The sequence below is a fragment of the Mirounga leonina genome, unplaced genomic scaffold, assembly GCF_011800145.1.
Source record: "Mirounga leonina isolate KUSES-001 unplaced genomic scaffold, KU_Mleo_1.0 Mir_176, whole genome shotgun sequence".
Classification (NCBI taxonomy): domain Eukaryota; kingdom Metazoa; phylum Chordata; class Mammalia; order Carnivora; family Phocidae; genus Mirounga; species Mirounga leonina.
Window position 1 is genome coordinate 53,994,662 of NW_023270454.1, and position 26,815 is coordinate 54,021,476.

Here is a 26,815-nt window from a genome sequence, read left to right on the forward strand (position 1 = left end):
CTTTTTTCAACAAGAAAGAGAATATTTGGATCTTAATGGATTCTTATGACTATTTCTCATTTGTCATGTCAGAGATCTCAACAGCAATCTACTGGTGTCAACAAGATTTAGTATAATCTCATGTCTTCTATTTCTTCTCACTGGTGTGTAATTATTGTGGGCATACTGACAGAGGAGAACTGTAGACCATAAAGGACCTGCAGTCCAACCTCCCTCATTTTATACACAAGGAAAGTGAGACTCAGAGAGATTGAGTCACTCAAGTTCACATGAGTAGTCAGTGGCAGAACGAGGGCTTGGAACCCAGGTATTCTGATTCCTGACCCAGTGCTCTTGCCAAACACCATGTTGCTGCTTCTCAGCAAAGTATAATTCGAAGCAGGTCTCTGCTGGTGGACAGAATTCTCTGGACCCTCACATCAGTTTCTGACTCTCACCTCCTAGGTTTCCATCGTGTGTTCAGCCTGGATCCATTACTATTAGCTTCCGGTCCTCTCACCCACGTGGCTATGAAGGACTGTGTGCATTGAAAATCCAGGTATCTCTAACATGTCTCCAGACCCCAAGAGAACTGAAGAGTCGCAGGTATAGTTCCTGAGTCTTTTATATCAAAACCACCTAATTTGGAAGTAAGGCTGGATGGCTTTTGTGTACACATTCTAGGAACATTATAGCATCAATATCTTTTCCACCGCTAGGCATTATGGAGTTGTCTTATTCGTCCTTTCCTTTAATATTTAATGCCATAGGTTTAGAGCCCCCTAGAATGTTCAAAGTGCTGCGGCAGTGATATTCCACATTAGCAGACAATTTTGTCTAGTGACAACATGAGGCAGGATTTTCGTAAGAAATACACTGAACACATATATACGAGGCAATGGGTGTAAGCATAGTTGCGTTTCCCAGCGATACACTACAGGTCTAAAATCACGCATTTTCTAACTACCCCAACAAAGGCAGAGCACATAGAGTCCTCGGGAAATGAGCTGCGTATGCAACTCACAGATAAATTGGGCTTGATGCCAGTTTATTGGGCAGGAGCAGGAGCAGCTGGGGCCCTGCTGTCTGAAGGAGAGGGAAGCCCCAAGGAGTGAGCAGGACAGGTGACTGGTCTCTGGAAAGCCCAAGTGATAGAGACTCTCAGAATGTGTGTATGGGCAAGGAGGTGTTCGGGGGTGGGAAGAACATAATGGTGGAGAATGAAGAGGTTCTCTATACTTCCCCCTATGCGCTGGCTTCCTGGAAGCTCTTAACTGGCAACAGTCACCTTCCAAAGAGAAATGGCTGCTGTGGTCACAGTACAGGGAGACTCCAGGGCAGAGCCTCCAGTTCATCAACCTGAATGACTGATGCTTTAATTATCCTAATTAGAGACTCATTTCTTAATGTGGATGGGAGTTTTGGGAAATAGTCATCTGTTTTATTTGTAATCTCCCTCTTTGCCCATTATCATCCCCAGCAGCTTAAGATGTGGACCAGACAAGTGGTGCCTGGGTGGCTCAGTCGGTTAAGCATCTGCCTTCAGCTCAGGTCATGATCCCGGGGTCCTGAGATCCAGCCCCGTGTCAGGCTCCCTGCTCAGCGGGGAGTCTGTTTCTCCCTCTGCCCCTCCCCCTGTTCATGCTTTCTCTCTCTCTCTCTCCCCCCGCCGAAATAAATAAATAAAATCTTTTCTTAAAAAAAAAAAAAAAAAGATTGGACCAGACTAATGCTACCTTTTATAAAGGAGTTACAAAGTGAGAAAAGCCACTACCCGAAAGGGAAAGGAGGAAAGTCCTTTTGTTCTGGAGATGATGAGAATCAAGCAGTTGGCCATGCATGCTCTGATTTGACCTTCTGGGGAAAAATCCAAGAGGAAGAAGCAATGAAGTAGATTTGAGGAGAAATCTAAAAGCGGAGAGAGTTTGTACCCCTCCCTTCAGATCAGGAATGCATTACTTGCATAACTCATCAGCAGGCAAGCTGTATCTCTAACTCCAACTCCAGGAGGAGACCAACATGCAAGGTGCTCCACTGTAGCCAAGAAGCTCAGCAGAGTAAAAATGGTGGCACAGCCCAGCTCATCGGAGGGAGCTAAGTTAGGATTCCCAAGCTTCCTTTAGCAGTCTGTAGCCCCCAAAGTGCCCAGGATTTCCCACTAGCTCTGGGGCAGCAAATGTAGATAATGGGGCCAACTGAAGCATTTACCAGGGGATTACCACAGTAGAAGTTCAGTGACCTTGGGGCAAAGGGCTGCAGGGCACACTGCCCAGGTTGGTCATAAGCATAGAGCCCTGCCTAGAATGAGGAAAGTGCTGACTAACTGAGATTTATATTCAAGCTAGATTCAGGATTCACAAAGCCAGTGCCTCGGGCCCTGATCAAGCTAAGAGAACAGATTATATGGAAGTTTGCCTGCACATATTGCTGCTATCATTTCCTCTCCTACCTGTATCTACAAAGGCATGGAGTCTATTTTCCTTCTCCTTGAATCTGGCTGCCCTTGCACTTTGTCTTGACCAAGTGATTGTATCTAGTGGAACACGTATGAGGCCCTAGCCTGGCAGCTTTTGTTTTTGTTCTCTTGGAAGCCAGTTGCCTTGCTGTAAAGAAACTGAGGCCATAATCCTGAATGGTGAGAGGACACCGGGAAAAAGACTGTGGAGGATAAAGGTCATCTGGGACATTCCAGTCCCAGCCAAGCTCTCAGTTGAATACAGCCAAATGAGTGACCTCAGCTAAATATGCACATAGACTCATGAAAAGTAATTGTTGGTTTAATGGTTAAAACACTGTTGGTTTAAGCCACGAATTTTGGAGATGGTTTGTTACACATCATAAAATAACTGTAACAAACACAAATTCACAAGTCACAGATTTAATCAGTGGGATCCAGTCTGGCCAGAAACAACCTTGGTCCAGCACTTTGTAGTAGAAACCAGCAAGGATCCAGAGGAGAGATAATCTTGGGTGTGAGGCCTTCTCTCCCCACCTCTATGCACCCATGCAACATTTTAGGAAGGAATAACGAGAGGGAGAGAAACAAGTTCAAAAAGTGGTATGGTAGGTGGAATAATGACCCCCTACAGATGTCCAAGTCCTAATCCCTGGATCCTATGAAAACTTACTATACATGGCAAGAGGGAATTAAGACTGTGGATGGAATTAAGGTTGCTAATCAATTGATCTTAAAGTAGGGAGATTATCCTGCGTTATCTGGACAGACTCTGTGTGATCAGAGTCCTTAAATGTGGAAGAGGCAGAAGAGTCAGATCAGAAGAAAGAGATGGAAGAAGAACTCCACCAGCTGTTGCTAGCTTTGAAGATGGAAGAATAGGACCATAATCCAAGGAATACAGGCAGCCTGTAGAAACTGGAAAGTGCAAGGAAAGGGATTCTCCCCTGGAGCTTCTAGAAAGGAAGCAGCCCTGCCGACACCTTAAGACCCATTTTGGACCGGTGAGCTTTAAAACTGTAGGATAATAAATTCATGTTGTTTTAAATTGCTAAATTTGTGTTCATGTTTTTTATAGCAGCAACAGAAAACTAATACAAGTGGTAAATTGTAAGTGATTGAATAATTATTCAAAATAAAGCTGTCTAAAACTGAAAGAGACTGAGGTGGCTCTAAATGTCAATTTTAAGATTTTTTTTTCCCCATATCACCCAGTGTGGGAAAGGCTGGAGAAGTAAGATTAGATCATTTATGGAAAACAAAAAAGCTACCGCTTGGTTTTTCACACTCCTGAATATAATGAGTTAAATTTGAAACCTGTGGCACCTTTGTTCTGAGGCTTGATCTTTGGTTAAAACCACCTGCCCTTGGAAGAGTCACACATTAAACTTTTCAGAATGATTGAGTTTATCTGATTGCTTCTGAAAACAGGAGTTGGGTGAGGGGAGGTTGGAAGAAAGAGAGGCAGGGCTTGAGCACCTAGATTCCTTGGCGGGGAGAAGGGGGGAGGAGGACAGGTTGCTTCTGACTCACAGGCAGACACCCCCTGAACACACTGCTGTCCTTGAGCAGAGAGCTGTTATCAGTCCCATTCCACATTGTTCTTTACGAACAGTCTCAGAGGTGCCATAAACTCTGCATCATGTGGCACTGAGTGCATGGAGGAGTTCATTATGCCCAACAGCGAGACCAATCGCTTCACGTTACTTAGGGCTTTCACATTTTCACTGCTTCTTTCTGCTGCATTTTAGATACCTGTGGTTTCGGTTCGATAACTGGAGTCCCACATTTCATCACTGATCTTCGACCAGTGCTTTTTGAATCTAAAGTTATTTTCAATTTTTAAAATAAACTTTTCTGTCACCATCATCAATTAGTATTCATTACTCTTGAAATGACTGTTAATATGATGTTAGGCAAAAGAGTCAGTAGTAATGAGATACCACAGTCTAAGCATGCCCCACACTACTGTAACAATCACCAGTGGTTTATCATTGCAAAAACACACAAATATTTTTAAGGGCAGCTACACAGGTAGCTTGGATGCTCTGGATTCCCCCTTAATTTAGCAGCAGCTCTTGTTTGGAACCGGGAGTGGGGAAGAAAGCAGCATCAGAGGAGGGAGGGCGAAGAGAGGCTAGTGACTGCTCAAGTCACTGAGGGGCAGGGTAAGATCAGACCAAATGGGGTTAAAGACACTCTAAACCTTGGGGCGCCTGGGTGGCTCAGTTGGTTAAGCGACTGCCTTCGGCTCAGGTCATGATCCCGTAGTCCCGGTATCAAGTCCCACGTAGGGCTCCCTGCTCAGCAGGGAGTCTGCTTCTCCCTCTGACCCTACCCCCTCTTGGGCACTCTCTCTCTCTCCCAAATAAATAAATAAAATCTTAAAAAAAAAAAAAAAGCGCCACTCCAAACCTCTGTGATTCTTAGAGGTTACTTACTCTCTCTGTAACCTCTATGTCCATTGAAAAAAAAAAGACAGCTGTGGAAATAATAGTGCCTGCATCTTAGGGTCAATGTGATGATTAACTTAATTCATACAAAACACTTAATTCTGGGTAGAAAGTAAAGGCTGGATGAATACTATTCCGTTCTCATACAGACGTCAAAAGTTGAGACATCAACACTTTTGCTAGATCACAAATATTTTTCTCATTTATTGTTCATTTTTACTACACATCAAGATAAATGTTTATCTCACTTTGCTCCCTTCCCCATGTGAGGTTGGTGTCAGTGCCCTACAAACCTGGAGTCCCTGGAAACATCTGAGAGGACTGATGCTGTTTCCAGGTTCCCTTATCAGGCCTCCATTTCTGTTTCCCAGTCCCTGCCTTTCCCCATGTGGTTCCAATATCAAAATATTTAGTCCATCTGTCCCAGAAGGGTTTGGTCTTTCTCTTCATTTGTGCTTCTTGAAATAATACGCTCCTGAGGCACAGACTGTTCCTTCATCACTAAAAAAGGTCAAGCATTTATTAGTCTGTGTATAAACATGACAACAAAGGAGCCCTTGTAAAAATGGAATGTTCAGCTTGGATAGAACACAGAGGAGTTCCTCTTGAATCTGGCAAATTCCCTTGGATTTCATCTCCTTTAAATACACCATGTTAATGTCACTGTTTCTGCATTCTGGAGCTTTACTCATAAATCCTCATGCACCCTTTGAGGTGCAAGTTTCTTCATTTACACGGCCTGTACGTGCACTTTTTTTTTCAATTCAAACGCATTGTTTCTGCAGATAAACCAATCCTCATGCTCTGAATATAAGGTGGACTCTCCTGTGTGTCACACTACTACTTAGCACAAAAAGGGGAAAAAACTTTTCTTTGTTCCCCACCAGCCATTTCATACAGATGTTATTCCCAACCTTTTCGGTAGCAACTCATGGAAGACCAACCTCTGATTCATTTTCCTCTTTAGATGTCCTCTTCACATGATAGGAACCCAACACAGAGCTTTCTCTCTCTCTACCTTCTAGGTTTTCCTGTCCATCACGGCAGCCAACCACCATCGACATTAAAACCTGTTCCCTTTCTTGAACTGTAATCCTTTCAGACAATATATATTATCTCTTTGTAAAACACAGCTTCTGATTCAGTTATACACGTAATCTGGGTTTTAAAATGTTTTCAAATTTCCATATTGTCTCTTTATAAGCTGTTGTTGGCGCTGTTCTTTACAGAAAATTCTCTTGCTTTCCTCATCCAAGGATTGAAGGAAGAGATGGATTCCATGAGGCATTTTCTAAGCCAGTCAGTCTCAGGTAAATCCTATCCTGGAAAATGGTGATCATGTTCCATGTCCCTTTAAAACTAGTAGAGTAAAAACATCCACCTCTTATTGGAGAGCCCAGATTTTGTTTCTGGTGAGGATTACAGGAATATAAGGCTTATTAAAACCGGTTTGATCAATCTGCTTTCCTCTTCTGCTAAACTTGTCTCTCAGTAGGAGAACATTCTACACGAACAACAGAATTGTTAATCTCCTTCAGCCCCTTTCTCCCCCAATCCTTCTCTCCCCCTGTAGCTCTCCTTTCCCCTTGTCCTCTTTTTCTCTCCCCTTTTTCTTCTTAACTTGACTTGCATTTTTGTCCAGGGCTGGCCAGGGAAGCAATGAGACTTGGAAAAGAATCTACAACATACTGGGTCACTAAATACTTGTTTTACTGCTATGAATTTCTCTGGTGTATGGCAGGAAATCACGTGATTGCACTTTTTCAACTTAATGTCAACTTGTATTATTTTGTAACTACATAAGTGAATGTCAGCCCTGAAATTTAGGGGCCTACTCTTCTCACAGGAAGTACAAAGTATATTTCATTCAAGTAAATGAAACAAACATCTGCTTTCATGGGCTGGTCCCAACTTACTTCTCTAGTTTCTTCTTCTACCATACTCCCCACTTCCCTAACACACACACACACACACACACACACACCTTTTAGCACATCATATCATTCCCTTTCCTTGAAGCTTGAAGCTTAGAACAATTTCGTACTTTACCTGTTTTTTTTTTTTTTTTTTTTTAAGGATTTTATTTATTTATTTGTAAGAGAGAGAGAGAGCACAAGCAGGTGGGAGCAACAGGCAGAGGGAGAAGCAGGCTCCCTGCCGAGCAAGGAGCCTGATGTGGGACTCCATCCTGGGACTCTGGGTTCATGACCTGAGCCAAAGGCAGACACTTAACCAATTGAACCACCCAGGCATCCCAACTTTACCTGATTTTAGAATACTATCCTTCTTACTATCACATTTTTATTGAAAAAATTTCTACTTGTTTTTTAAGGCCCAGCTTGCTGCTGCAGCTTCTGGAATTCCTCACTCAGTATCATTCTATCTCTCCTCCTTACACTCACAGTGTTTTACTTCTTAAATGTCACCCCTGCTTTGCCTTTGTTTGCCATTTTTTGCTTGCTTGTCCTCCTCCTCCCTTACAATGCAAGTTCCTTCATGGTAGGAAATGTCTGTATACTCCAATCTAGCATAATGACTGCCATAATATAAGCACTAGAATGTTTAATGTCTTAGTTTACTGTTTGTTAAGCTCTGGGAGAATCATTTTCTCAAATTCCAGGCATGGGAGACAGAGAGTCTCTACCAACCAAGATACAGGATGCACAGTAGGAGCTTAAAGTGAATGTGTATCCTGACATAGATATCTGGCAGTCATTGAATCCATAGGTCTGGAACTGAGCAGAGATCAAGACTAGATATAACGAGTTGGAAGTTACCAATGTAGAGGTAAGAATTAAAACCATAGGAGTGGGTGAGAGCACTGAAGAAGAGGGCATTGAGCAAGAGGATGGAGGATAAATCCTGAGAAAAGACAACATGTAAGGGTGAATTATGGACAGGCTCCAGCAGCAGACTCTGGGAAGGAATGGTTTCAGAAATAGGTAAAGAACAAGGGAGTGAGGTCACAAAAGCTAAGAAAGGAGTCAAATTCAAGAAGGAAGGTGTGGTGACTGGGATCAAATGCTAGAGAACTAGGGCAAAAATTAGAGAGGAGTGCAAAGTCAAGATAGGGTTTTTAAAGGAAGGAAGTGAAAATTTCTTTTGGAAATTTCTTATTTTCATGGATGAAACATGTAGTTGATAATTAAAACCTAACAGGTCTAGGAGTATGGGAACCAACCTCTCATTAAGACAATTACAGGCCTCATCAAGTTTCACCAAGAAACCATATTCCAATCTAAATTTTCTTGTTCCTATAAAAGGGATTATAGGACAGAAACTTCTGTCCACACCCTGTGACTACATTAGAGTAACTGAGGAACTCTAAGCCATGTGCCCTTCCTAGATGGTGAAACCCTATCTTGTTGTGGGTCGCTGTGGAAGGGTTCTCAAGAAAAACCTTTGGGGGCATGAAGAAAACTATCCATCACCAAGACCCTAAGGAGTAACAGAAGAGGAGCACTTAAAAGCAAAACATAACTTGGGTGCCTGGGTGGCTCAGTTGGTTAAGCGTCTGCCTTCAGCTCAGGTTATGATCCCGTAGTCCCGGGATCAAGCCCTTTGTCTGGCTCCCTGCTCAGCGGGGAGCCTGCTTCTCCTTCTCCCTCTACCTGCCACTCCCCCTGCTTGTGCTCTCTGTCAAATAAATAAATAAAATCTTAAAAAAAAAAAAAAAAGCAAAACATGCCTTGAGATAAGTATTCTGATTGATTACTATGATGATAATTGTTATCACAATTTAATTTATATTAATGTGTATTTATCTCATTTATATTAAAAGAAAATATGGCCTTCCTTCTGAAATAGATTAAATTAATATCAACACAGAAACAGTAACATTTTTTTCCTCATTTTATTTTTGGGGAGGAAACCCATCTGTCTATTCTTTCACTCATTCTTTCATCCACCTACCCATCCGTCTGTCCATCTGTCCGTCTGTCCATGCAAATAATTTTTAAGGCCTTTTTATTTACCTGGCTTTATGCAAGTTCAGGAGACTACAAAAAATAGGACCAGATGCCAGACCTCAACATAGTCACCATCTACTATATAGGAATTTGATCTAAAATATCATTAAAATTAGACCAGGAATCAGAATATATATCATTCTAATAAAATAATACCCAAACCTATGCGTTAGGCAGCATCTCTGTACTTCTTCAGGATCCTAATGCTCCCTGACATTATTGTTATCACTGATAAATGTCAAAGGGGAGAGTGATATTTTTGGAGCTGATTTTTTTTACACTCTTATAAAAATAGATTATAAACACACACACATATGCCATAGAAAGAACTTAGGCTACTATATTTATACAGGGACAAGCATTAGCATATTTTTAAAGTTCACAGTTACATTCCTATTGTCAATTATAATCATCTGTTGGCTTGAACTCCTTATTTTATGATAACTAACAAAATCTAGTGGTATGATGTAATCTGCTTAAATTTCACAAGAGCATGAGACTTTTATAGTCAAAGAGTTTCTGAGGGAGACTGTGATTCAATATTTTCATGCAACCATCTTCATAAAGGCATAGTGCTTACTTACACCAACAAGTAATTATCCCTAATAACACAAAGCTATAATTAAACTCAAGTTCATGAATATTTCACTTTTTAGGTAGTTTTTCCCTGTTCGTGACATTAGTCCAAGTCACTATTTAGTTATAATTTATAATAGGCATATGCTTTGGGGCAAGACCTTATATAGTAAGGCAAAGCACAAACGAGTCAAAGTTACCTGTGTTGTTATGCTAGTCTGCCGTAGGCCCTTTGCTCCTCTTCGAAGGTTGTGAGTGCCTCCAGTGTTGGAGAAGGCACTAAGGTTAATCCGGATTGCTACTCAGACAAGTGAAAGATACTTTCATAAAAGCCTCTGGAGAAACTTAAGGTTTTTCTATTCTTGGAGAGCCTACCCTCATATAAAGCCCCTTGCTTGACCTGTTGATAGCTGGAGTATCATACAACATACTATGCTTTATTCAGTTCAAGGAGACTCTTGTAGGCAGTGTCAAAACAGGAGGTACAAGGGCTCCAGAGCTTTCATTATTCATCACAAATTGCAGCCTGATGGGTAATGACCAGGACTGGTGGGATACTGAAGTCACAAACTTCATTTTCCTACTTCACTCGAACAGCATAAATTAGCTCTGCTGCTATAACAAACACCCCTCAAATCCCAGTTACAACCACAAAGGCTTTTTTTTCTGGGATCTGTAATAAAAAAGACATGTGCATTAAATTAGCCTCGTGTCTTCTTCATTCCAGATCCAGGCTGAAAGAGCCTTTGCCATTTTTGGATGTGGCATTCTTCAGGCAAAGAGAAAAATAGCAAGAGAGCTGCTGGAAACATACAATAGTCCTGTCTTGGTTCAGGCTGCTATGACAAAAATACCATAGAGTAGGTGGCTTCAGATTTCCCAGTTCTAGAGGCTGGGAAGTCCAAGACCGAGGTTCCAACAGATTCAGTGTCTGGTGAGGGTCTGCTTCCTGGCCTACAGACAGCCGTGTTCTCATTGTATCCTCACATGGCTGAGAGAGTTCATCTCTCTCACGTCTCCTCTTATAAGGGCACTAATCCCTCTCGTGAGGGCTCCACCCTCATGAGGTGATTGCCTCCTAAAGACCCCACCTTCAAATATCATCACAGTGAGGGTTAGGGTTTCAACATGAACGTTTTGGGTGGAAACACATTCAGCTCACAGTAGGCTCTTAGAACTTCTGCTCAGATGAGGCACAGTGAAGGTTACCCACATACCGTCGGCTGAAGTACTCACACGTCCAAGCCAAACATCACAGGTGAAGAAATTGTCGACTCCCCGCCCCCAGGAGGCACCGCAGGTTGGGTAATCTTCTGTCAGAAAGGTTGAGTTGCTGGGAATGAAAACACAGTCTACCACAACCGTGTTTCCTGCTGCAGCCCCCAACGAATTCTCCAGACTATTCTTTCAGCCCCCTTCTCTTCCTGCCAGCTCAAGTAGGATACTGTGGAGTTGCGTGGAGGAAGATTGCACAAGAAGTGAGGCGACAACAGCTGTTGCTTCTACTCTTCCCTGTTTTGTTCTCAGCAGCCTCTGAGTGCAGAAGGCTGAGTGGGCTGGAGAGAACTGCAGATAAGAGGGAAGACAAATGAGGGAACGGAGACCTCTCTCGTTAACCCAAGGGGTCACTGGGGTAGGGCCCAGGGCAAGAGACAGAGTGACCTTTATGTGTATCGCTAGTGGGCTGTACCTGAGAGAGTGTAATGAAGCCCACTCCTCAAAGCCATCATCCTCTTCAATTAATATTTACTGAGCACCCACTGAGACACTGGCCCTGTACTCAAAACTGCAAACTCTTCTTGGGCTGGGAAAAGCTCTGACTAATTTGTACATTAAAAAGCACACAGACAGAGGAAACCCACCTTTTCTCCCCTTCCCAGGCACCCTGGGAGAGAACCTCTTCTCTTCTTCATTCATGTGCGGAATCCCAATTAAACATAGTAAACAAAGGAAACTTCTTACATTGTAATTTTCCTCCCTCTCCCCTTGCTTTATTTGCAGTGTGGATTTATTGCTCAAGAATTGCCTCCTTTAAGCATCATCTCCTACTAACCAGAGAGATGAAAGCCATAAAGGCAAGGGAACTCCTTCAGTTCTCTTTGCCAGTTGTGAGGCAGAGCAGCGCCTTTACAGGGGGAGCTGACATCTGTTGACTGAGCCTGCCCGTCCTGCACCAGGGCTGTGCTCATGCTCGGAATGCAAACTGCAGCCACCAGAGACACAGCCCGGATGGAGAACCGCGAGAGCCCACAGCAAATCTGCTTGGGCACTAGAAAAGAACTTGTGTGGTTTTAAAGCAGATATATGTTCTTAACGTGGTTGGCTTGGAAAGCAATAAAATGCAGGGATTTTTTTTCCCCCTTAGCCTATCACAACCGTTAGAGTAAATACTGTAACTTAAGACAGGGCAATTCTATCACAATTCCATGTAATGTTTAGTCCCTATAACAGGATGAAACTTAAATTAGCATCACAGATAGAAGGCATTTCATTTTCTCACGTATGGTACAATATTAGGGGCAAACAACATATGTCTCCATGGTTATAAACAAAGGTGTCATGTTTGCAAAACAGATCCTATATGTAGAACATCTATAAATGGGATAAAATATGGGGTTTTCTTGGGTTGAAATAGTGTTAAATATTTCAGTCCACATGATTTTTATAATAAACGTCTCTCCTTCTCTGTGAATATCAATAAGCCTTGTGTTTGCATTACCTTTCTCCATACCTGAGTTTTGGGCTCTGTTCTTCCTCTGGGACCTTGAGACATCAACTACTCTGAGCTTCCATTTCTTCACCTGTAAAATGAGGATGTTGTTGAGCTAGATCAGGGTTTCTCTAGGTTCTCTTCTGAGGAACATCGTTTCTGAGGAAATTAATAGAGGTAACATTTTTGGGGGCGCTTGGGTGGCTCAGTCGGTTAAGTGTCTGCCTTCAGCTCAGGTCATGATCCCAGAGTCCCGGGATCGAGCCCCACATCGGGCTCCCTGCTCAGTGGGGGGTCTGCTTTTCCCTCTCCCACTCTCCCTGCTCATGCTCTCTCTCTCTCTCAAATAAATAAATAAATAAAATCTTTTTAAAAATAGGGGTAACATTTTTTAAAGGAGGTTCCATGGTCAAATAAGTTTAAAAACTGTGACATTAAACAAAATCAAACACATTTCTTTACTCAGAACTTTGGTATACTAACAGTATTCATTGTGATTCAGCAAAAGGAAGACAGAGCACATACATTGTTTCCCTCATTTTTTTAACCAGAAAACTTTTTCTTTTAGATCATTTTTCAGAACCAGTCTAAATATTAGACTTTAAAGAACTTCAACTTACGATATTCTATGATTCTATTGCCTATTTATTCTGCCCAACTTCCCAATTTCTCTATTTCAGGAAAAGAACTACCTGGACTCTGATTCATTCATAAGGTGAAAGTCAGTTTATTCTTCATCCTTTTTCCCTGCAATTTATTTATTTGGGAAATTTCAAACCCACAAAAAAGGTGAAAGAATTGTAGAGTAAGTATATACTCTTCACTTAGATTTGACAGTTGTTAACATTGTGTTCCAATTTCTCTCTCTCTCTCCACACACACACACACACACACACAAACACACTTTATGTACTATATATATACTTTTACCACTGAACCATTTGAAAATAAATTGCAGACATAATGACAATTTATCTTTACATTCAAGATATATCTCCTAAGACAAGAACATTCTCTTACATAACCTCAGAATCATTTCTACACATAAGAAATTTAATTCTAATTAATATCATCTAATGTATACTCTGTATTTAAATTTCCTTAATTGACCCCAAAATGTTTTTTATAAATTTTTTCAAAATCCAAGATCCATTCACACATTGAATTTGGTTATGTCTTCTTGGCTTCTTTGATCTAGAACCATCTCTCTAACTTGTTCCTTTTTCACAAAATTAACTTTTTTTGAAAAGTCCATGTCATTTATTTTGTAGAATGTGGAACATCTTAAATTTGTGTGATCGTTTCCTCATAATTAGATTCAGTTTAAATATTTTTGACAAAAGATTAATAGGTACTAATGTTATATACTTCAAACTGCCCCATATCAAGAGGCATATAATATCACTGTCCCATTATTGGTGGTGCTTTGAGGAATAGTGGTGCTTGGTTAAGATATTATTTGCTGTATTTCTCTATGGTAAGGTATCCTTTCCCCTTGGTAATTAAGTGATCTGGTAGTTGATAGTTTGAATAACTTCTTTCCCAACAATCCTTCACCCAAAGGTATTAGCATTTATTGATGATCCTTGCCTGGATCAAACATTACACTAATATTGCAAAATAGTGGGGTTTTTTTTTTTTTTAATCATCCCTTCTACTTTATTAGCTGCCATTCTTCTTCTTCTTTTTTTTTTAAAGGATCTAACTTTAAAGATTTTATTTATTTATTTGACAGAGAGAGACACAGCAAGAGAGGGAACGCAAGCAGAGGGAGTGGGAGAGGGAGAAGCAGGCTTCCCGCGGAGCAGGGAGCCCGATGCGGGGCTCGATCCCAGGATCCCGGGATCATGACCTGCACCAAAGGCAGACGCTTAATGACTGAGCCACCCAGGCGCCCCTAGCTGCCATTCTTCTATAAAGAAAATCTTCCCTTTCTCTCTCTCACCGAATATCATGATGTATAGATTCTTTTTTCATTCAATGTTTTATAAGCTCTTATTGTAATTCATTCTTTTCACATTCATTCAGAGATTACTCTGTGCCAGATGCTAAAGGGAGATTAACCTAATCTTAGTCTCCTTTACTTTTCCCTATGGTACTTAAGGAAACTATCAGTGGCACATGGACAATTAATCTAGATTCTTGAACTGGTGACCACTTTGCTTCAAAATTTTGTCATGAGGGAGAAAGAACTGAAGATGAGGATAAGAGTGGAGTGAGATCTCCAGATTGTGATTATTATTTCGCTTTTGTAAACTCTGGGCCGGCTACTGTGGTTCCTGCAATCACCAATGGCCATCTGAATCATCATCCAAGAAATAAAAATCAATTCCCATCTCTGTGGAGCTACACTGGATCTCCCTCAGAAGACAGGCAATTCAAACACCAAGAACTCGGCGCCAATACTTGGGCTCAGGATCCATGGAAAGACAATAAATTCTGTTTCTGAGTGCAAAATAGGTCATTTAACTAGGACCCACATCATTAGGAAGATCAGGGGAAATATGTCCATGTCTTTAACATAGAACAGGTTCTTAAGCAAATATCATGGTACCAAAGGGCCTGGGCAACACAGGAGCTCCAGAGCACTTCCCTGCACAAACACAGGCCACAGGCCTCACACAGAAAGCATCTTCTCCTCTCTGGACGGATCTGAATGACAGATTCCTAATAATTAATCACCAAATAAATAAAAAACAGCCTTTGGTGTAGCCTGCTTTCAGTGGAAGGATAAAGGACCCTCTGTTCCTGGGAAAGAATAGACTGACCCACCTTGGTCAGATTTTCCAGTGGAAGGAGTGTTGTGAATGTTATGCAAGGGGAGACCTTTTGCAGTACAAGCCTGGATGCCCTAGGGCCCTGCTGACTGACAGAGGTCAGAAACATATCCAAAGCATGTACAATCTTTTGGATTTGATTTTATTTCTTTTAGCGGAGGGTCCCTACTCCCTGTGGAGCCCAAGAACAGCTCCTCCAGCCCTAGAAGAATGCACAGTCTGTGTTCCTAATGGGGAGGGGTAGGCAGAAACTGGCGTTTTGCCAGGGAATCAATAGCTGAAGGGTGATGGTAATACCTGGAATCTTTGTTACCTCAAAGTTTACAAAACTTTAGCATCTGAGGCCATGGGGGAGGATTCTCCCAGCTGTCAGAATACCTCCAAAGGGATAGGGGCAGAAAAAGCCCAGGTTTTAGGAGCCACAAAACTAGAGTTCAAATGCCATCGCTAAAATGTACAAGGCATAAAGAAAGCCTATGCAACTTAGTTAATACCAGTTCTCTCATCTGTAAAATAAAAAATACCTCAGAGATCTGTTGTGAAAATCATATTAAATAAGGGAAAGCACATGTGTCACTTTATTAGTTAGGATTCCTTTCATTCCAGGTAACAGAAACCAACCTGAGCTAGTTTAAGAGAAAAAGTGAGAGAGAGAGAGAGACCAGAGAATTAATTATAAGGTAATGATATTCCATTCATTATTCTTTTTTTTTCAGATATTATTTATTTATTTGAGAAAGAGAGGGAGAAGCAGACTCCCAGCTGAGCAGGGAGCCCGATGAGGGACTCGACCCTGGGACTCCAGAACCATGACCTGAGCCGAAGGCTTAGTCACTTAAGTCGCTTAACCAACTGAGCCACCCAGGTGCCCTCCATTCATTATTCTTAAAGTCAAGACTTTAGCTAAGCCTTATAAGGAGGTTAGAACCGAGACATAAAAAGTCATCATCAGGAGTGATTGTAGCTTCTCTTTGTGTATCTGTCTTTTCTCTTCTAAGCCAACAGAGCTAACACAGTGTGACTGCCCATAGCTTTTGAGTTCTACACATCCTTTTCTAAGACACCAACTCAGAGGGAATGGGAATCCCATAATCCCAATTACAAAATCTCACAATGAGTCTGATTCCTTACCTTATAACAGGAGTTCATTGTGCATGAGTGTATGGCAGCTGGAGACAGTGGGAGGGAGTAGTAGTGTTGGATAGCGTAAACATGGCTGAAGAAGCTCACCTGTGGTGAGTGGTGTGGCTGAGGGGATCCTTACGGGCTGGGTAGATGTTCTAAAATGTTTTCTACAGGAGCGCCTGGATGGCTCAGATGGTTAAGCATCTGCCTTCGGCTCAGGTCATGACCCCAGGGGCCTGGGATCGAGCCCCGTGTCTGGCTCCCTGCTCAGTGCAGAGCCTGCTTCTTCCTCTCCCTCTGCCATTCCCCCTGCTAGTGCTCTCTGGCTCTCTCTCTGTGTCAAATAAGTAAAATCTTTAAATAAATAAATAAATAAATAATAAAATGTTTTCAACAGATACTTACCTCAATATCTGTCACATAATGAGGGTATTAATTTTTTTCCCCTTCCTTTATACTAGATATGATGATCTAAGAGAAGAGTTTGGAATAATTGCTCCGATTATTCTGGGGCTTTTTGATTACTGAAATGGAAATCATAGGGTCAACATAGTATCTGGCAATAAGAACAGCACTGGGATAAATAAGGCAAGCTGCGTACTTTTCAGACCTTCCTTGTTCTTCCTGAATTTGGCTTCTAGCTGTGTTCTCTGAAATGTATCTGCCCACCCTTGGAAAATTCCTTGTTTCTGGTGATAATGATGTCAGGAACAATCCTTCTATGGGGAAAAGTGTTCTGTATGGAAGCAGGTGGGTTAGGAGGTAATGGTTGGAGTTAATGGTTGAAGAATATACTAAGAACAGAATTGCTACAGAAACATTGCTGGCCTTTTCCTACTGCTGCAGACCATATTCCCAAGTGTAGCACCCATGGACAAAGCCAATACTCCTTCCTTCCTTCCTTTCTTTCATAGAATAAATGTTTACTGAGCTGAGCATTGTGCTTTTGACAGACATACAAAAAAAAAAAACCATTCAAGATGTTTTACATGTTCACCTTTTTCTCCTGGGAAAGCAGAGGGTCCAGGCTGGGATTTCAGAAACCAGGGCTAGGCACTAGAGTAGAGAAGACGTCCCCTAATTATAGGATGCTAGGTCAAAGTGGCACTAGGTAAGGGCAGTCCAGGAATTGAGTAAGGCCAAAGCACTCAGACCAAGAGAGTAAATGGAGAGCATGGATCTGGACCAAAAAGAGTCAACAAAGATGAGCATGCCAGGCAGAGCCAGCATGCTGAGGAAGAGCCTGATAGAGGCTATAAACAACCCAAGGCAAGAACCTCTCATGGGAAGCCCACAGGCTGTGGCCTGGGAGGGACCTCTGAAGGTACCCAGGACTTTTGGGCCTATGGGGAAAAAAAGAGTTCTGAAGGAAGAAATGTTTTCCACACCAAATACTTTTCTTAATTGTTTGTTTGTTTTTAAAGATTTTATTTATTTATATGTCAGAGAGAGAGAGCACACAAACTGGGGGAGCAGCAGATAGGAGGGAGAAGCAGGCTTCCCGTTGAGCAGGGAGTCCAACACAGGACCCGATCCCAGGACCCTGGGATCATGACCTGAGCTGAAGGCAAGACGCTTAACCTACTGAGCCACCAGGCATCCCTGTTTGTTAATTTTTAAAAGATTTTATTTTTAAGTAATCTCTACACCCAACATGAGGCTTGAACTTACAACCCCAAGATCAAGAGTGGCATGCTCTACCAACTAAGAGAGCCAGGTTCCCCCTTTTCTTAATAGTTTAGATCAGAGTATTTTTTTTTTTTTTAAAGATTTTATTTATTTATTATTTGAGAGAGAGAGAATGAGAGAGAGGAGGGAGGGTCAGAGGTAGAAGCAGACTCCCCGCCGAGCAAGGAGCCCGATGCGGGACTCGATCCCAGGACTCCAGGATCATGACCTGAGCTGAAGGCAGTTGCTTAACCAACTGAGCCACCCAGGAGCCCAATAGTTTAGATCAGAGTATTAAACTCTCCTCACTAATCCTATTTCCTGCCCATTCCTGAACACAGATTTCTATAAATTCACTACTGAGACTGAAGTATACTTTCAGGAGCTTAGACCAAACATACGCTCTTTCCTTAAGAAACAACAATGCACATGTAGTCACTTAAGCACTTCTTTTTTTAAAGCATTTCTTTACATCACCATTGAAAACAAATTATGTCTGGGTGGTAAAATATATTAGATGAGTTTCAGGGTTTTCCTAGATTATCCTAGATTTGAGGTACCATTTTATCTTCTTCTATTGTCATTGTCTCTACTATATTTCTCAACCAATTGAAAACTCCTAAATCAGTGGGAATATTTAATGAGTAATGAGAATCACTTGAGTGGCAAGTCTTATTTGACTAAATAGCCCAGCCATGTCTTTGCTACTGATATAAATGCTTTCATATTATATTTACATCATTACATCCATTGTAAAAAAAAAAAAAAAAGTATTTCAAAAGTGTAAAAATAATGTGTCAGGAAGGTAACCCTGGGATGTTATAAATATCAAAAAACTCATACTATAATGATAATATTGGAATTTATTTTCAAAGATAAAGGTTGAACTTATCAAGAGGACACAAGTGAGCAATGAAGACTTCTTTATTGAGCGCAGATAAATTTCAGAATTTCAATAATCTTGTTAAATACTCTGTAGTTCCTTATTCTTAAAGCCATTCCTTAGTTTTAAGACTGCTCACTGCTTTTATAGTTGCTTTTTGTTGCTTTTCTTTATCTGATCACCTCTACTAAAACACTAGTATGTTATCAGGTATCATATAGTCTCTTTTCTGTGCTTCCTCTTCTCTCTTCCGCCAATTCCTTTCCCATCTTCCTTCTCCCCAGAATCTCGTAACATTCTAACTCTAAGAGTAGAACCAAGGAGATGAACAAGGAAAATAAAGTGCAAATAAGAAGAAGATATTTAGGGGCGCCTGGGTGGCTCAGTCAGTTAAGCATCTGCCTTCAGCTCAGGTCATGATCCCAGGGTCCTGGGATCAAGCCCCGCATGGGGCTCCTTGCTCAGCGGGGAACCTGCTTCTCCCTCTCCTTCTGGTGCTCCCCCTGCTTGTGTTCTCTCACTATCTCTGTCAAATAAATAAACATTTTTTTAAAAAGGAGAAGAAGATATTTAATAACATGAGACAGAAAAGTGTAGAACCCGTGTGCCACCTTTCTCTACCTAAACAAGTCTCACTCTTCCTTCAAGGCCATAGCATTAGTCTATGCAGACTTCATAACAAAGTACCAAAGACACATAACAGAAATTTATTTCCTTGCAATTCTGGAGGCTAGAAGTTTGAGGTCAAGGTATTGGCTGGGTTGGTTTCTTCTGAGGCCTCTCTTCTTGGCTTGTAGATGGCCATCTTCACCTTGTGTCTTCACATGGTCTTTCCTCTGTGCATGTTTGCATCCTAATATCCCCTCTTAGAAGGATCCCCAGTCATAGTGGATTACGGCCCAACCTAATGAGCTCATCTTAACTTAATTACTCCTTAAAGACTCTATTTGCAAATACAGTCACATTCTGAGGTACTAGGGGGTTAGAACTTCATCATATGGATTTGGGATGTCACAATTCAGCCCATAATAGCCACCATCATCTACCTTTACCAAGTACCATTTCCCTGCCACACCAACCTACCTTGGGGTTGACTGTCCATACCCTTGGTGATTTCTGACATTATTTTAGCAGCTGGTTGAATGTAATTGGACACTTATGCACACAGTCTTCAGTAGTTTTTAGATGAAAGTAATTTCTTGCCCAACAAGACTCATGAGCACAGGTATAGTTTTTAATCCCTCTCAATACTTAGAACCCAGTCAGCACATTAGTAGATAGACTTACAATAAAACAAAACCAATCTCAAATGAATTGAAAGAGAAGCGTCAATCTTTTAGTTGCTGTGTTTGTACATTTTATCCCTTTGAGAAAAGCCCCTTAGAAGCAAGATTGGGCCCCCTCTGCAGAGAAAGCAAAGGAATTCATTTAGTTGGTCCAGTGAAAATTGAACTTGGACAATTATCAGAATCCTTTGTCTTTCTGATATGATTTTTAAGTATCGTGATGTGAGAATTTTATAAACGGGTCAATTCCAATACTTTCATATATTTGGCTGAAAAGATTTTCTTTATAAGAACTTAATTAATTTTGGATGATAATCATTAAAAGTTGTGGTAGTAACAGTGATCCCTCTTTTTGGAATGAATTTAAAACACTGTAGTACAGGGGTGCCTGGGTGGCTTAGTCGGTTAAGCATCTGCCTTCAGTTCAGGTCATGATCCCGGAGTCCTGGGATTGAGCCCCACATCAGGCTCCCTGCTCAGCAGGGAGTCTGCTTCTCCCTCTCCCTCTGCCTGCTGCGCTCACTCTCTCTCTCTCTCAAAGAAATAAATAAAATTTTAAAGAAAAAAAAATACCAACACTGTAATACAGATACTGAAAGCAAATCTTGAAAACAATTACCAGCAGAGATATCATCTACATTTTGTTTTGCACAGTTTGGTTTTTCCATTTATAGTGCTCTTCTTAACTTTACAAACATGGTGAGTAAATGTTTTTGCTGTGACCATGACCTTTAGGAAGTTATTTGGCTTATCACGTCTCCATAACTACATCAGGCTCTTTCAGAGCTCACTTTGCTCATGTCCGAGGGTGTGCTCCCCCAAAAGACTCTCCAGTTATATCCTCTCATTCATTTGAAAAATTCAGGCTCAAATAAGAGATGAAATTTATATTGTTTCCCAGACTCTTTGGGGATGTAAGTAAATATCTACTTTATTGAAAAAAAAAAATCACAATTCCTTAGCATAAGAAATAAAAGCCAGATTGAGAAAATCCAGAATAGCCAAAATAATGATTTATGTTATCTTCCAAGATAGCTGTAAAGAGAAATTAACCCCCATTATCATGTAGATGGTGATAAAGAGGGAAATGATAGGGAATGGAATGTCTGACTTAAAGCTTTCTGAAGTGTTCCTTCTTCAACAACTGAAGGATAATAATAATGATGGTGGTGGTAATTCACAGAAGGAATTAGACATTTGCATAGTGTTCAGCCTGTGAGATGATACCCATTTAGAAAGAAGAGGATGTTATTAGGCAGGTAAGAGGCTATGCCCAGGAATGTTAATTGCATCTCATTGTGATGACCATTCATTACCACAGGCCAACTGCTTTACTTACATTACCTCATTGAATCCTCACAACTATGTACCTAATGAGGTGGGTACTGTTCTGACTGTTGTACGGATGAGGAAACTGGGGAGTTAGTGCTTATGTAACTTTCCTAAAGCCACAGAGCGTAAGGAGGGGAGAGAGGAGCACCAACATATATGCTCCTAGAGACTGTCAGACCCAATTTACTGTATCAGATTAAAGGCATGAAATTTGGGTAGGAAAAATGTTTGCCAAAGGAATATGCCGGGGGCGGGGAGGGGGGTGTTATCCTCTATAAGGTATTTCCCTAATCCAATTACTTCAAGCACTGTTCCTGTTCTCAGTTTCCGTCTTCTAAAATTTTTAGAAACCAACCTGCCAGAATGAGGGCTTCGCCCAAGAGTTTCCACACTGCATTAAATAATAAGGTCTCCAAACTGCCTAAAAGATGATTATTTATGTAGGAAATAATGATATTGTACTTTGGTATGAGAAAATTTCTTTCCTCAAAGCGTATAGGAATAACCACCATTTAACGGCTGAAAACATTAGGTGGGGTGGTTTTTGCTTTCAAAAGACTGCAAAACACTTTCCCAGCACTTTCATTTCAGAAAATAATATTCCTTAAGGTTTTATTTATTTATTTGACAGAGAGAGAGAGAGCACAAGCAGGGGGAGTGGCAGGCAGGGGGAGAAGCAGGCTCCCCACTGAGCAGGGAGCCCGATGTGGGACTCGATCCCAGGACCCTGGGATCATGACCCGAGCCAAAGGCAGAAGCTCACCCAGGTGCCCCAGAAAATAATATTCCTACTCAAAATTCCTTTAGGCTTCTCCCTGCACCTGAGTCTTCTGCGACGCTGGCTTCCACAGGTGTCATCTGCAAGGTCTGCTCTGGTCTAGGGACGAGCACCTCACCTTGGCTGTCCCCACAGCCCGGCCACAGGAGTCGGGGGAGGAAGAACAAGCCCAGTTGCTATCACGGTGAAAAACTTCTAGTGAGGCACAAGCCTTCGTACACACGGTTTCAAGAGAGATCTCAGCCAGACCCAGCAGTCCCACTGGTTGTCAGAGCCTCTTGTTGATTCCCACCTTCAGCAAAAATCCTTTAGGGCAGCAAGTGCAGCAGGAAACCTGTCATTAACAACCACCAGAGTGTCACATCAGCGATTCTCAGGAGTGTCGGCTCCACTATTTAACTCAGCTCTTTACCTCATCCGGGAGAGCTTTGTTTGATTGTCAGAAAATAGAACATGTACATTTGTCTGTCCTAAACACACACGAGCTCTCTAGAGCACAAATAAACAAAATGAGCATGTACATTGGTAAATGTGTTTGCATTATTTAACCAAACCAGATGAAGCATGTGAATAACCCTGCATATCAAGTCCCGTCGAGTAACTCGCTTGTAATCTGTCTTGTACAATACAGCCATTGCCACTCATTCCACTCACCCAATTCAGACCCTGGAAATGCACTATTTTTAGACCGGCTTTGTACACTACTATTTACAAAGCGCACTGTTAAATCCTTTGACTCGCAGCCAAGAAGTTGGGTGAGAACCTAGAAACCTGCCACACGGATCAGCATCCTAATCAACCCTGGGACAGCCAGCACTAAAGATCTGCCTTTGTTTCCTTTTCTTCTTTCCCTTTGTCTCCACAGGAATATCAATGTAAAAAGGCAAGGGGACAAAGAGGTGGGCCTTATCTGTTCTTGTTGTTCAAATGGGTTGCTTTACTCACTCTCCTAGATAACAGCCCATGTGTCAACATCTTTGGCAGTTTAAGTTGTTCTTTGTCAAAACCACTTTGGAAAAGATTTGACCATTTATTTACTTGGGAGCCAATGTGACCACAGCAGGTGCGTCATGGAAAACTCAGAATTAGGTGCTTTACAGCCGCCTGGATTTGGTCACATGACAGCCCGCTGCTCCTGGCCAATCCACTGCTGGCAAGCCGGCCTAGTGGCCACACGGGAAGGAGGGACAGAAAAGAAAATAGTAGGCAAAGTGTTGGCGTGAGGCAGGTGGTGGATGAGGCAATCGCACAGAGAAAGGATTGCAACACCAGGGAGGAGATGAAGGGCCTCATCATTTTGCAGCCAGCAAGAAACCTGAAGGAACTAAGTTTGGCTCTGTTTCTACAGCTTGAGAAAAGCTGAGAACGGAAGCAATGACTGGGCTAATTCTGGACAAAATTTTTTAAAAATGATTTTTGAGAGGAATCCAGATCTTTGCTTCAATTCTTAGCTTCTATGTAAATTGCTCATTTTCCAAAATTCTTTAATTTTTTTCAGGTGATTTGAAGTGATTTGTATTTCGTGGGATCATTTAAGACATCCCTGGTGGCCTAAAATGTGAACAGTTTGATCCTTTTCCTTTTGCTCACCTTCCTCACGGTGCCATTTTGTTTCTTCACTTAGTCTGGATTGGCTGCTGGAAGAAGGGCAGCCAGACTGTAGCCGGACAGTGATATCCTGTCCTACCCCTCTACCTGTATTGGATGTCCCCATGTTCTCCACGGTAGTGTATCCTTCCCTTTATAGAACTAAGCAGAGAAATAGAAATAGGCTTTGAGTACTTTGGATCAAAAGTGGTCTCTGAATTTAAGGCATTTTATTATTTTATTATTACAAGTTAATAGGGTCTCTATATTCATTACAATATTAGAGATTTTATGAAAAAGTAGTGTGCCAAGATGATTAATAACAGTAACAACAAAAGCCCCCTGCTTTTCAGCCCATCTGTACCAGGTACCATTCTAGATACTTTCTACAATATCTCTACCCACACCAATAGCTCTACAAGGCAAGTATCATTTTCTGCATTGTGGAAGAGCATTGAGAATTAGAAGGGTGCTTGGGCAAGGTCGTCAGCCAATAAATGGCAGATCTGAAATTCAAAACTAGATTTGTTGTGTCCTTTCTACCATACAAGGCAACACCATTTGCAAATGTGAACCCATTCCAAACCATCAAAGGGAAACTGGCTTTACTTCAATGAATCTCAATTCCATACACTGGGTTCAGGTATTTTAACGCATTCAATATGTTTATTTATCTCAGGATTCTTAGAGAATAGTCTTAGGGCTATTATCTGGGTTTTCACTTGTAGAATTACGCTTATCTACTGCTACTTTTAATTCCCTACTATCTTCTAAGTATTCCATTTCACCTGATTCTTTTCCTGGAATGGTGGTATAGAGAACATGGTCTATAGTAACAGAGCATAAGAATATCCTGGCTTTCTTTATAGATGCACGAATAAATGAGGAAAGACATTTTCCCAAACCTGAGCACGTAGGCAGTACCATCTCATGGCAGGCAAACACACAATGTTTGACACAAACCAATCATCGGAGCCAGGCGCGGTGGCGCGCACCTGTAGTCCCAGCTACTCGGGAGGCTGAGGCAGGAGGATCGCTTGCGCCCAGGAGTTCTGGGCTGTAGTGCGCTATGCCGATCGGGTGTCCGCACTAAGTTCGGCATCGATATGGTGACCTCCCGGGAGCGGGGGACCACCAGGTTGCCTAAGGAGGGGTGAACCGGCCCAGGTCGGAAAGGGAGCAGGACAAACCAATCATCGGACAAAGCTTGGTCAAGGGTTGGTGCTAATTAGGAAAGGGAACAAAGGTCATGAAGAGGTGCAAAGAAAACAGGAAGCTTGTATTGGTAAATTTTACATGTACAATAGTATTGATATTATAGTGAATGTCTGCTCAATAAATTATTCTCACTTTCCTCCTCTGTGTCCATTTATTGGTTGGTCACCATCACCCAATATGGGTGATGGGAGGAAATACGAAGTATAGGTCTTTTTTCTTTTCTTTTATTTGAGTATAGTTGACACACAAGGAAGTATAGGTCTTAATATAGATTCTAGAAAGTGGAAACTGCCTTTTATAGCTCTAAAACCAAAGCTTTTGGCCTCAATATAGATCACAGATATCTCTATAGTCTTTATTACCTGGGATTTTTTCATTTGCTTGTATCTCCGTGTTCCGTTTCTGTTTTGTCTGAAAAGAAAATGAAATGGAATTACCTCCTACACTCATACTGCTATTGACATTAAATTTCATCTTCTTTTATTATGATCAGCAAAGTTACTCATAACATTGGAATTTGTTTTTTGCTTTCGGAGTTATAGCTACTGCTGTTGTTGGAATAATTAGTATTGCTTTGGCACTGTGTTCCACCTGAACTCATAGCATTTGTGTACTATTTACCTTTCAGAAAAGCTATTTGCAAAAAAGAAAAAGAAAATGGGAGTACAGACTTCCAACAGCACACATTTTTTCTGTTCTCTCTTTGGCTCTAAAAGAGGATGCGTGAAACAGAATCTCAGGCTGTAATTAATGCAGCTCTTCATAAGACAAGAGGTTCTTTTATCTATAGAAAAATTGCTGCACTAATTCTAGTGAGAATCAGAATGCTCTAGTTAATGCTCTTTTCACAAGAGGAATTCACCTTTTCTACTCTCTATATATTTACAATCAAATTTTAATATTTTGTTAGAGGAAAACTGGAGGTGAATAAACAGGCAATGATAATATTATTTTATAGGGCTGAGTCTATAAACCTTAAATATTAATATTATGTTTAGATACATGCTGAAGAGAGATTACATATAGAATTTCCAAATAATATTGACTCTATAGTAATGTACTTGCAAGCGCAGACCTTAATTGGATGCAACTTAGTTCAGCTCTTCTGTGGGGGCGGTAAACAAATTGGGGAATGCATCCTCATTTGATATAGTGAGGAAAAAGGGCTGCAGTTCCTTGTTATGTCCTAAAGTACTATCCAAATAAGGAGGAACCTCTGCTGTTTCTTTCTTGATTTAAATATCTCCTTGTAGGGCGCCAGGGTGGCTCAGCTGGTTAAGCGACTGCCTTCGGTTCAGGTCATGATCCTGAAGTCCCAGGGTCAAGTCCTGCAGTGGGTTCCCTCCCTGCTCAGTGGGGGAGTCTGCTTCTCCCTCTGGCCCTACCCCCTTTTGTGCACTCTTTCTCTCTCAAATAAATAAATAAAATATTTTTTAAAAATATCTCCTTGTAGAACACACCTTGCAATTCAGAAACAATATTTTCCTTAGGTATGTTTTATGTGTAGGCTTGGAATAATTGGTAATGCATTGGCACTGTGTTCCACCTAAATGCATGGCATTTGTACACTATTTAACTTTTTTAAAAAACCTATTTTCCAAAAAGGAAAGAAGAATGGGAGTATAGCAAATGACTAGAAGTCAGAGACCACAAGATTCTTCCCCGACTCCTGTCAAAGAAGACCCCACTGTAAGACAGAAGACCCGTGTAGCACTGGTAATCCATTGGCCCTCGGTGTGTTCCTCATTTTCCACAAACATACCTACTTAGATAACCATTCCTTCCCTTCCATCATAATACCATGGGTGGTAGGTATGAAAGGGGGTAGACAGGTTTGTCATTGGGCACAAAGGCTCAGATGCTTGCTTCAAGCAGGAAATTAGGTAGTTTCACTAAATAATGTGCATGGTTTCTGGTGTGATTGCTGCAAGTAAAAACGAATGGGAAATTTCAGCAATAAAGTTATTGTTTTTTTTAAATAATATTTTATTTATTTATTTGAAAGAGAGACAGCAAGAGC

The 26,815-nt window shown here is 41.4% G+C and overlaps 1 long non-coding RNA gene across 1 annotated transcript in view; it reads right to left on the reverse strand.

The window, feature by feature from the left end:
* Positions 1-21,955: 21,955 nt before the first annotated feature.
* The window catches only part of LOC118022330, an 86,046-nt gene continuing 81,186 nt past the window's right edge, over positions 21,956-26,815 (reverse strand). Inside the window, exons 2-3 of the long non-coding RNA XR_004682473.1 lie at positions 25,158-25,206; positions 21,956-22,324 (exon numbers count right to left, since the gene is read on the reverse strand). This is a non-coding gene — a long non-coding RNA (uncharacterized LOC118022330). The remainder of the gene's footprint in view (positions 22,325-25,157; positions 25,207-26,815) is intronic.